The sequence below is a fragment of the Pongo pygmaeus genome, chromosome 2, assembly GCF_028885625.2.
Source record: "Pongo pygmaeus isolate AG05252 chromosome 2, NHGRI_mPonPyg2-v2.0_pri, whole genome shotgun sequence".
Taxonomy (NCBI): Eukaryota; Metazoa; Chordata; class Mammalia; order Primates; family Hominidae; genus Pongo; species Pongo pygmaeus.
In genome coordinates this window covers 69007086-69019233 of record NC_085930.1, presented here as the reverse complement: position 1 = coordinate 69019233, position 12148 = coordinate 69007086, and the positions used below count along the sequence as shown (strand labels likewise).

The 12148-nt window shown below is 38.4% G+C and overlaps 1 protein-coding gene and 1 non-coding gene across 3 annotated transcripts in view; one reads left to right on the top strand and one right to left on the bottom strand.

The window, feature by feature from the left end:
* The window catches only part of RAD18 (RAD18 E3 ubiquitin protein ligase), an 83395-nt gene that overhangs the window by 38907 nt on the left and 32340 nt on the right, over positions 1-12148 (bottom strand). The window lies entirely within an intron of this gene.
* LOC129034421 (small nucleolar RNA SNORA43) lies at positions 10675-10812 on the top strand. Its single transcript, XR_008501898.1, has one exon. It is a non-coding gene; the product is annotated as a small nucleolar RNA SNORA43 (small nucleolar RNA).

Below are 12148 nucleotides of genomic sequence, written 5' to 3'. Positions count from 1 at the left end.
CATCAACCACAGGTGGAAGGGGTCCTAGTGCAGGATGCCCTCCCATAGCAACAGTGTCAGTGGAAGCCTAGTGAGGAGCTCAGACTTCTACACCCCATCCAATGATGGCAGCTGACAACTGTACCCTCTCAACTAATAACTGAGAAAAGAATATCGAAGAGAAGGAACCTGGAGAAAAGAATTCCTTCAGCCTGTGTAGGGCATCCCCGACCAACATGTGAAATTGTTTACAATTAATATGCCAAAAGGTTTGAAAACTGAACCACAGTGTGGAATATCAGGTATTCACAACAGTCTCCAGGTAGCAATCAAATAAAGTAGACCAAATAACATTTCAAGGGATCTGGGAACTAAGTCATCATTAGAACCACAGCCTACAAAAGTAGGATCTGCATGCTAAACTTAAAGAAGGTGACTTCCTGCTAAATTAGAATATTTAAGTAGAAACTAGAATGTCATTAGAATATAAAAAATACTCAGAATACAATTTTTTAAAAAACTTGACATATTAAGAACCAGGAAAATCATGACTCGAATGAAAAAAGACAAGATGCCAATACTTGAGACAACCCAGTTGCTGGAATTATCTGACAAGAATTTTAAAGCTACCATCATAAAAATGATCCAACAGGCAATCAGTGCTCTGGAGACAAAACTGCTACTGTATGAAATACTTTTGAGAGCCTTGAAACATGTAAGTGTACATGGATTTACACGTATACATATGCATACATGCATGTGTATGTATATATGTATCCACGTGTGCATATGTATATATATGCACATATATGCATATATTTCCCAGCTTCATCTGCTCAAATAGCCTAGAAGCAAAGACACCAAGTAGCAATGAGCATAGCTGGTAGCCATATCTTGGTTTCACCAATAAAAAGGACCAGTGCTCCTCAGAGAAATGGCTGATTTCAGGGCTGAAGCATGGAAGAGCAAGAAAAGCCTGTAATATCTTGCTATGTTAGAAATAAGAAAATGGTAATGAAAATAATGGGGGTATGTCATGAGGACAGGAATTGGAATGAAGACACTCCCGCTGGCCAAATGTGGAAAAATACAAATATGAAAATAATTAAGAGAAGTAATGAGTTAAAAATCTGTGAATCCATATTCATAAGAGACAAATAAGAAAATAACAAGGCAGGCCAGGCACGGTGGCTCATGCCTGTAATCCCAGCACTTTGGGAGGCCAAGGCAGGCAGATCACGAGGTCAGGAGATTGAGACCTTCCTGGCTAACACGGTGAAACCCCATCTTTACTAAAAATACAAAAAATTAGCCGGGCATGGTGGCATGAGCCTGTTGTCCCAGCTACTCAGGAGGCTGAGGCAGGAGAATGGCGTGAACCTGGGAGGAGGAGCTTGCAGTGAGCCGAGATCGTGCCACTGCACTCCAGCCTGGAGGACAGAGCGAGACTCTGTCTCAAAAAAAAAAAAAAAAAAAAAAAAAGAAAGAAAGAAAGAAAGAAAATAATAAGGCAGAGGGAAGGGCTCTTGTTTTCAGAATCATGCCAAGTATCAATTAGCAACTGTGAAAGGAATACTAAAGTTGAAAAATCATCATTTTGCAACTATCACAGAAAAGATTCGTTTAGAGAAAAATTACCAAAGGATGCTAAATATAGGGGTGCAATCTTAACAAGGTATAGAATAGCTACATAGTGTTGAAGTGTCTCTGCAGACTTCTTATTAGTAGCAAGGCAGTGGATGTAAAGTATAAACCAGAGAGAAACTGGCGGATGTAAAGTATAAACGAGAGAGAAACTGGCCAGGAGATCAAGCCTGATATCACAAATGAGGGGTACACAGATGTCAAATGGCTCTAGATGTAATATTCTGAAGACAAAACATCACTTATATAGTATTCTGGCCAGGAAGGCATAATCTGAATTTTCTGCCAGAATGAGAACATTTTACTTGAAAAACACACACACACACAACAAAGACCGTATTCTTTTAAAAGGCCCGTGTCATAAAAGACAAAGAAACGCAGAGGAATTATTCTAGATTGAAAGAGATTGAAAAGATATTACCACTAAATGCAATATGTGATCCAAAACTGGATCATGTACTGCAGGAAAAAAAATCTACAAAGGTTATTATTGGGTCCACTGACAAAACTGGATAGATTGATAAAAGTATTATAACAAAGTTAAATCTACTACAAGTACTAACTACAGTGGCAATAAAAGAGAATCTTTTTTTCTTAAGAAATAATACAAGGACATATTTAGGGGTAAAGGGTAAACAATATATAACTTATTTTCATACAGTTAAAGAAAAAAATATGTGTGTAATTATATGGACACATACACACATTCACAGAAAAAGACAGAGAAACAGAGTAATTCATGAAGCAAATAAGGCAAAATGCTAACAATAGGTGGACCTGTACAAAGGGTACAGTCTATGCATTCATTATGATAGTCTTTCAGCTTTCCTATAAATTTCCAAATAAAAAGTTTTTTAAAAGAATGCAAAATTAAGACTTTTTCAGACAAACAGAAGCTGAGAGAATTTGTCTCAACAGCACATCTGCACTACAAGAAATATTGAATAATCCAGGCACAATGGTTCATGCCTGTAATCCCTGCACTTCGTGGGGCTAAAGCAGGGGAATCTCTTGAGGCTAGGAGTTCAAGATCAGCCTGGGCAACATAGTGAGACCCTGTCTCTACAAAACAAACAAACAAAAATTAGCTGGGCATGGTGGCATGCGCTTGTAGTCCTAGCTACCTGGCAGGCTGAAACAGGAGGATTCCTGGAGTCTGAGGCTGCAGTGAACTATCATTGCGCCACTGCACTCCAGCCTGGGTGACAGAGCAAGACCCCGTCTTTAAAAAAAAAAAAACAAGAAAGAATGAACAAATGAAGTTTTTCAGGAAATGTCCAAACACTGTGGAAATCAAGGGAAAAAGAAGTTTTTTCAGGCAAAAGAAAATGACCCAGATGAAAACCCAGATCTACACAAAGAAACAAAGAATGCTGAAAATGGTAAATGTGTAGGTAAACACAGACCTTCTTTTCCATTTTTTACTTATCTTTTCCATTTTTATTTAGTTTAAAGCAAAAATAGTAACAAGGTATTATAGAGTGTTTAAAATACGTAGAAGAAAAATCTATGACAAATAGTACAAAGAATGAAAGTCGGGGGCGGTTCCAAGATGGCCAAATACGAACAGCTCCAGTCTACAACTCTCAGCAACGCCTCACCGGGGAAGCGCAAGGGGTCAGGGAATTCCCTTTCCTAGCCAAGGAAAGTGATGACAGATGCCACCTGGAAAATCGGGTCACTCCCACCCTACTACTGCACTTTTCCAATGGTCTTAGCAAATGGCACACCAGGAGATTATATCCCGCTCCTGGCTCGCAGCATCCTATGCCCACAGAGCCTCGCTCATTGCTAGCACAGCAGTCAGTCTGAGATCAAACTGCAAGGCGGCAGCAAGGCTGGGGGAGAGGCGCCTGCCATTGCTGGCAGCTGGGAAGCTCGAACTGGGTGGAGCCCACCGCAGCTCAAGGAGGCCTGCCTGCCTCTGTAGACTCCACCTCTGGGGGCAGGGCATAGTCAAACAAAAGGCAGCAGAAACCTCTGCAGGCTTAAATGTCCCTGTCTGACAGCTTGGAAGACAGTAGTGGTTCTCCCAGCACGCAGCTTTAGATCTGAGAACGGACAGACTGCCTCCTCAAGTGGGTCCCTGACCCACGAGTAGCCTAACTGGGAAGCACCCCCAGTAGGGGCAGACTGACACCTCACACGGCCAGGTATTCCTCTGAAACAAAACTTCCAGAGGAACAATCAGGCAGCAACATTTGCTGTTCACCAATATTCACTGTTCTGCAGCCTCCGCTGGTGACACCCAGGCAAACAGGGTCTGGAGTGGACCTCTGGCAAACTCCAACAGACCTGCAGCTGAGGGTCCTGACTGTTAGAAGGAAAACTAACAAACAGAAAGGTCATCCACACCAAAACCCCATCTGTACGTCACCATCATCAAAGACCAAAGGTAGATAAAACCACAAAGATGGGGAAAAAACAGAGCAGAAAAGCTGAAAATTCTAAAAATCAGAGCGCCTCTCCTCCTCCAAAGGAACGCAGCTCCTCACCAGCAACAGAACAAAGCTGGATGGAGAATGACTTTGACGAGTTGAGAGAAGAAGGCTTCAGATGATCAAACTTCTCTGAGCTAAAGGAGGAAGTTCGAACCCATGGCAAAGAAGTTAAAAACCTTGAAAAAAGATTAGACGAATGGCTAACTAGAATAACCAATGCAGACAAGTCCTTAAAGGACCTGATGGAGCTGAAAAACATGGCACAAGAACTATGTGACGAATGCATAAGCTTCAGTAGCCCATTCGATCAATTGGAAGAAAGGGTATCAGTGATGGAAGATCAAATGAATGAAATGAAGCGAGAAGAAAAGTTTAGAGAAACAAAGAATAAAAAGAAACGAACAAACCCTCCAAGAAATATGGGACTATGTGAAAAGACCAAATCTACGTCTGATTGGTGTACCTGAAAGTGACGGGGAGAACGGAACCAAGTTGGAAAACACTCTGCAGGATATTATCCAGGAGAACTTCCCCAATCTAGCAAGGCAGGCCAACATTCACATTCAGGAAATACAGAGAATGCCACAAAGATACTCCTCGAGAAGAGCAACTCCAAGACACATAATCGTCAGATTCACCAAAGTTGAAATGAAGGAAAAAATGTTAAGGGCAGCCAGAGAGAAAGGTCGGGTTACCCACAAACGGAAGCCCATCAGACTAACAGCGGATCTCTCGGCAGAAACTCTACAAGCCAGAAGAGAGTGGGGGCCAATATTCAGCATTCTTAAAGAAAAGAATTTTCAACCCAGAATTTCATATCCAGCCAAACTAAGCTTCATAAGTGAAGGAGAAATAAAATACTTTACAGAAAAGCAAATGCTGAGAGATTTTGTCACCACCAGGCCTGCCCTAAAAGAGCTCAAAACCGCTCAACTACATGGAAACTGAACAACCTGCTCCTGAATGACTACTGGGTACATAACGAAATGAAGGCAGAAATAAAGATGTTCTTTGAAACCAACGAGAACAAAGACACAAGCATACCAGAATCTCTGGGACACATTTAAAGCAGTGTGTAGAGGGACATTTATAGCACTAAATGCCCACAAGAGAAAGCAGGAAAGATCTAAAATTGACATCCTAACATCACAATTAAAAGAACTAGAAAAGCAAGAGCAAACACATTCGAAAGCTAGCAGAAGGCAAGAAATAACTAAGATCAGAGCAGAACTGAAGGAGACAGAGACACAAAAAAACCCTTCAAAAAATCAATGAATCTAGGAGCTGGTTTTTGGAAAAAATCAACAAAATTAATAGACTGCTAGCAAGACTAATAAAGAAGAAAAGAGAGAAGAATCAAATAGACGCAATAAAAAATGATAAAGGGGATATCACCACCGATCCCACAGAAATACAAACCACCATCAGAGAATACTATAAACACCTCTACACAAATAAACTAGAAAATCTAGAAGAAACGGAAAATTCCTCAACACATACACCCTCCCAAGACTAAACCAGGGAGAAGTTGAATGTCTGAATAGACCAATAACAGGCTCTGAAATTGAGGCAATAATTAATAGCCTACCCACCAAAAAAAATCCAGGATCAGACAGATTTACAGCCGAATTCTACCAGAGGTACAAGGAGGAGCTGGTACCGTTCCTTCTGTAACTATTCCAATCAACAGAAAAAAAGGGAATCCTCCCTAACTCATTTTATGAGGCCAGCATCATCCTGATACCAAAGCCTGGCAGAGACACAACAAAAAAAGAGAATTTTAGACCAATATCCCTGATGAACATCGATGCAAGAATCCTCAATAAAATACTGGCAAACCGAATCCAGCAACACATCAAAAAGCTTATCCACCATGATCAAGTGGGCTTCATCCCTGGGATGCAAGGCTGGTTCAACATACGCAAATCAATAAATGTAATCCAGCATATAAACAGAACCAATGACAAAAACCACATGATTATCTCAATAGATGCAGAAAAGGCCTTTGACAAAATTCAACAGCCCTTCAAGCTAAAAACTTTCAATAAATCAGGTATTGATGGGACATATCTCAAAACAATAAGAGCTATTTATGAGAAACCCACAGCCAATATCATACTGAATGGGCAAAAACTGGAAGCATTCCCTTTGAAAACTGGCACAAGACAGGGATGCCCTCTCTCACCACTCCTATTCAACATAGTGTTGGAAGTTCTGGCCAGAGCAATCAGGAAGGAGAAGGAAATAAAGGGTATTCAATTAGGAAAAGAGGAAGTCAAATTGTCCCTGTTTGCAGATGACATGATTGTGTATCAAGAAAACCCCACCGTCTCAGCCCAAAATCTCCTTAAGCTGATAAGCAACTTCAGCAAAGTCTCAGGATACAAAATCAATGTGCAAAAATCACAAGCATTCTTATACACCAATCACAGACAAGCAGAGAGCCAAATCATGAGTGAACTCCCATTCACAATTGCTTCAAAGAGAATAAAATACCTAGGAATCCAACTTACAAGGGATGTGAAGGACCTCTTCAAGGAGAACTACAAACCACTGCTCAATGAAATAAAAGAGGATACAAACAAATGGAAGAACATTCCATGCTCATGGGTAGGAAGAATCAATATCGTGAAAATGGCCATACTGCCCAAGGTAATTTACAGATTCAATGCCATCCCCATCAAGCTACCAATGACTTTCTTCACAGAATTGGAAAAAACTACTTTAAAGTTCATATGGAATCAAAAAAGAGCCCGCATTGCCAAGTCAATCCTAAGCCAAAAGAACAAAGCTGGAGGCATCACGCTACTTGACTTCAAACTATACTACAAGGCTACAGTAACCAAAACAGCATGGTACTGGTAGCAAAACAGAGATATAGACCAATGGAACAGAACAGAGCCCTCAGAAATAATACCACATATCTACGACTATCTGATCTTTGACAAACCTGAGAAAAACAAGAAATGGGAAAGGATTCCCTATTTAATAAATGGTGCTGGGAAAACTGGCCAGCCATAGGTAGAAAGCTGAAACTGGATCCCTTCCTTACACCTTATACAAAAATTAATTCAAGATGGATTAAAGACTTACATGTTAGACCTAAAACCATAAAAACCCTAGAAGAAAACCTAGGCAATACCATTCAGGACATAGGCATGGGCAAGGACTTCATGTCGAAAACACCAAAAGCAATGGCAACAAAAGCCAAATTGACAAATGGGATCTAATTAAACTAAAGAGCTTCTGCACAGCAAAAGAAACTACCATCAGAGTGAACAGGCAACCTACAGAATGGGAGAAAATTTTTGCAATCTACTCATCTGACAAAGGGCTAATATCCAGAATCTAAAATGAACTCAAACAGATTTACAAGAAAAAAACAAACAACCCCATCAAAAAGTGGGCGAAGGATATGAACAGACACTTCTCAAAAGAAGACATTTATGCAGCCAAAAAACACATGAAAAAATGCTCATCATCACTAGCCATCAGAGAAATGCAAATCAAAACCACAATGAGATACCATCTCACACCAGTTAGAATGGCGATCATTCAAAAGTCAGGAAACAACAGGTGCTGGAGAGGATGTGGAGAAATAGGAACACTTTTACACTGTTGGTGGGACAGTAAACTAGTTCAACCATGTGGAAGTCAGTGTGGCGATTCCTCAGGGATCTAGAACTAGAAATACCATTTGACCCAGCCATCCCATTACTGGGTATATACCCAAAGGATTATAAATCATGCTGCTATAAAGACACATGCACACGTATGTTTATTGTGGCACTATTCACAATGGCAAAAACTAGGAACCAACCCGAATGTCCAACAATGATAGACTGGGTTAAGAAAATGTGGCACATATACACCTTGGAATACTATGCAGCCATAAAAAATGATGAGTTCATGTCCTTTGTAGGGACATGGATGAAGCTGGAAACCATCATTCTCAGCAAACTATCACAAGGACAGAAAACCAAACACCGCATGTTCTCACTCATAGGTGGGAATTGAACAATGAGAACACTTGGACACAGGAAGGGGAACATCACACACCGGGGCCTGTTTTGGGGTGGGGGGGAGAGATAGCATTAGGAGATATATCTAATGTAAATGACGAGTTAATGGGTGCAGCACACCAACATGGCACATGTATACATATGTAACAAACCTGCACGTTGTGCACATGTACCCTAAAACTTAAAGTATATTAAAAAAAAAAAAAAATGAAAGTCATAAGGTCCTTCCATTATACATGAAGTAGTATACTATTCATTGAGGGTAGACTAAGTTAAAAATGCATATAGTAAACTAGAACAATCACCCCTACAAAAAAACAAAAAGAAGTATAGCTCATAAAATGAAGATAACATAAAAAACTAAAAAATACTCAGTTAATCCAAAAGAAAGCAGGAAATAAAAAACAAAAGAATGACAGAATAGCAAACAAGCAAGATGGCAGATATAAACCCAACCAAATAGAATAAATGAAATTAAAATAGTTTAAACCCTACAATTTAATGGTAGAGCTTGTCAAATTAAATTAAAAAAGAAAATCCAAACCATATACAGCTTATAATAAAACACAGCTTAAACATAATGATACAATAGGTTTAAAGAAAAATGAAATAAAGTAGTTGCTATACTCATATCAGATAGATTTTTGAGACAAGGAATATTACCAGAGACAAAGACATACATGCCATAATAATAAACAGGCTAACTAATCAAGAAGATACATAATAATACTAAAAGATTCAAAATATAACAAAACTGAAAATATTGACAGGGAAAATGAAAAATCTATAAATATAGTTGGATATTTCAAAAAGCTTCTCAGCAATTGATAGAATCAGTAAACAGAATATCGGCAAGGATGCTGAAGACTTGAATACACTATCAAGCAAATTTACATATTATTTACAGATCACTGCACAAAAAAAGCAAACTTTTCAAGTATTTATGCAATATTCACCAGGAAGACCTAACACCTAAGTTATGAAGCATGTCTTGGTAAATGCGAAAGGTCTGAAATCATACAGAACAGGTCCTTTGGCCAACATTGAATTAAATTAGAAATGAATAATAAAAAGATATCTAAGAAATAACCAAATCTTTAACAATTAAACAATACTTCTATTTAACATATGAGTCAAAGAAGAATACACAACAAAAACTAGGAAATATTTTAACTGAATGAAAAGGTATATACAACCTATCAATGTCTGTGAATGCAGGTAAAATAGTACTTAGACAAAAATCTGTATTTTAAATACATCGAGAACAATCTGAAATTAATTATCTAAACTTCCACCATAATAAGCTAAAAAAAGAAGAGCAAATTAAACCTAAAGTAAGTAGAAAGAAGGAAATCATAAAAGACTGGAATTTAATGAAACAGAAAAACAGACAAAAACTGAGAAAAAGCAATTTGAGAAAAATGAAGCTGAAGGATGATTCTTTAGAAAAATGAGAAAAATTAATAACACAGGTAGAACAATCAGGAAAAAAGAAGACACATTTTCAGTATAGAAAATGAAAGACAGTAAATCACCACAAATCCCACAGATATTAAAAGGTTAACAAGAAAATATTACTTAAAAAAAACAAAAACAAAAAGAACCCTCTGGCTATAGATTCAACAACTTAGATGAACCATTCCTTGCTAAAGATGAATGGTTAGTTTAATATTCAAAAATTAATCAGTGTAATGTAAATCAATACCACACCCACTAGGAAAAAGACAGACTAACAGGTATTGGCAAGGACATGGAGCAACTGGAATTAATTTTTTTTTTTTTTTTTGAGACGGAGTCTCACTCTGTTGCCCAGGCTGGAGTGCAATGGCGCAATCTCAGCTCACTGCAACCTCCGCCTCCTGGGTTCACCCAATTCTCCTGTCTCAGCCTCCTGAGTAGCTGGGATTACAGGCACCTGCCACCACGCCCAGCTAATTTTTTGTATTTTAAGTAGAGACGGGGTTTCACCCTGTTGGCCAGGCTGGTCTCCGACTCCTGACCTCAGGTGACCCACCCGCCTTGGCCTCCCAAACAAAGTGCTGGGATTACAGGCATGAGCCACTGTGCCCGGCACAGCTGGAACTCTTATACATTGCTAGTAGGATGTAAAATGGTGTAGCCACTTTGGACAACAGTCTAGTAATTCTTCAAAATGTTAAAATAGAATTACCATACAACTCAGCAATTCTACTCTTAGGTAAAGACACAATAGAAATGAAAACATACGTCCACACAAAAATTTGTACATAAATGTTCATAACAGCATTATTTATAATAGCCAAAAAGTGGGAAAATGTCAGATTTGAACTAATGAACAGACACAAAGATGTGACATATTCATACAATGGAATATTATTTGGCAATGAAAAATAAAGGAGTATTGACCACAGATAAACCTTGAAAACATTATACTAAGTGAAAGAAGTTAGTTTATAAAAGGCCATATGCTATATGGTTCCAGTTAAATGGAATATCCAGAATAGACAACTCTATAGAGACATTGTTAAGATATCAATTCTAAGCTGATCTACGTAATCTCACTCAAAATCCCAAAAGGTACACACTAATAAACTGACTGCCCTGCAGATGCTGTCCTGGACCTGCCAGCTGCACAGATGCAGATACTCTGCTATGCCTGTAACATCGGGGCAAAGTGAAAGTGGCTATTTCTACACTCAGTGTTCAGAAAACCGTGAACAACAAGAATGGATAATAGCCTGACATTTCTTAGGGGAACAACAACAACAAAACTGAGTCTAACATTTATGTGGAATTGCAAAGGACCTAGAACAATTTTGAGAACACAGTTGAAGGACTTACACAACCTGATAATTTTAAGACTTACTATAAAGTTACAGAAATCAAGAGTGTGCCATGAGTGAAAGGACAGATACATAGATCAGTGGAACAGAATAGATTCTAGATAGATTCACATGCTATATACGTGGCCGATAGGTTTTTGACAATGGAGGCAAAGTAATTCAATGGGGAAAGGATAGTCTTTTTAACAAATGGTGCTGAAAAACTAGATATACGTATTTTTTAAATAAACCTTGATATTTACCTTCCACCATACAGAAAAACTAAATGAAAATGGATCATAGATTTAAACATAAAAGCTAAAATTATAAAACTCCTAGAAAATAACACAGGAGAAAATTTTTGTGATCTTAGGATAAGCAAATATTTTGTTTACATGCAACACAATTGTATACATAAAAAATCATGAAATGATACACAGGAAGCATAAATCATAAAAAAAGTAAATTAAATTTCATCAAAATTAAAACTCTCTGCTCTTCAAAGACATCATTAAGAAAATGACAAGGTAAGCCACATACTAAGATAAAATATTCACAACACATATATTTAACAAATTCAGTATCCAGAATATATAAATAACTTACAAATCAATAAAAAGAGTTAAGGGGCAGAATATTTCAACCGAGCCTTTATCAAAGAAAATATACAAATAGCAAATAAAAATATCAAAAGACAGGAGACACCACTAGTCACAGGAAAATGCAAATTAAAACCATCATGAGATACCACTACTACACATTGACTAGAATGGCTAAAATTAAGAAGAATGAAAACACCAAGTGTTAGCAAGAGTGTGGCAAAAGTGGGACTCTCTCACAGTGCAAAATGGTTCAGTCATTTGAAAAACTGTATGGCAGGTTCTTATAGTTACATTTACCATATGACCAGCAATTCCACTCCACCCAAGAGAAATGAAAACATATGGTTACATAAAAATCTGTGAACCCATGTTCATAACAGCTTTACTGATAATAAAAAAACTGGACACAGTCCAGTTGTCCATTAACAGGCGAAGGGATATACAAATTGTGGCATGGCTATAAAGCAGAACACTGCTTGGCAATAAAAAATAAATTCACTGGCCGGGCACGGTGGCTCATGCCTGTAATCCCAGCACTTTGGGAGGCAGAGTCGGGCAGATCACAAGGTCAGGAATTCAAGACTAGCCTGGCCAGTATGGTGAAACCCCATCTCTACTAAAAATACAAAAATTAGCCGGGCATGATGGCGGGCACCTGT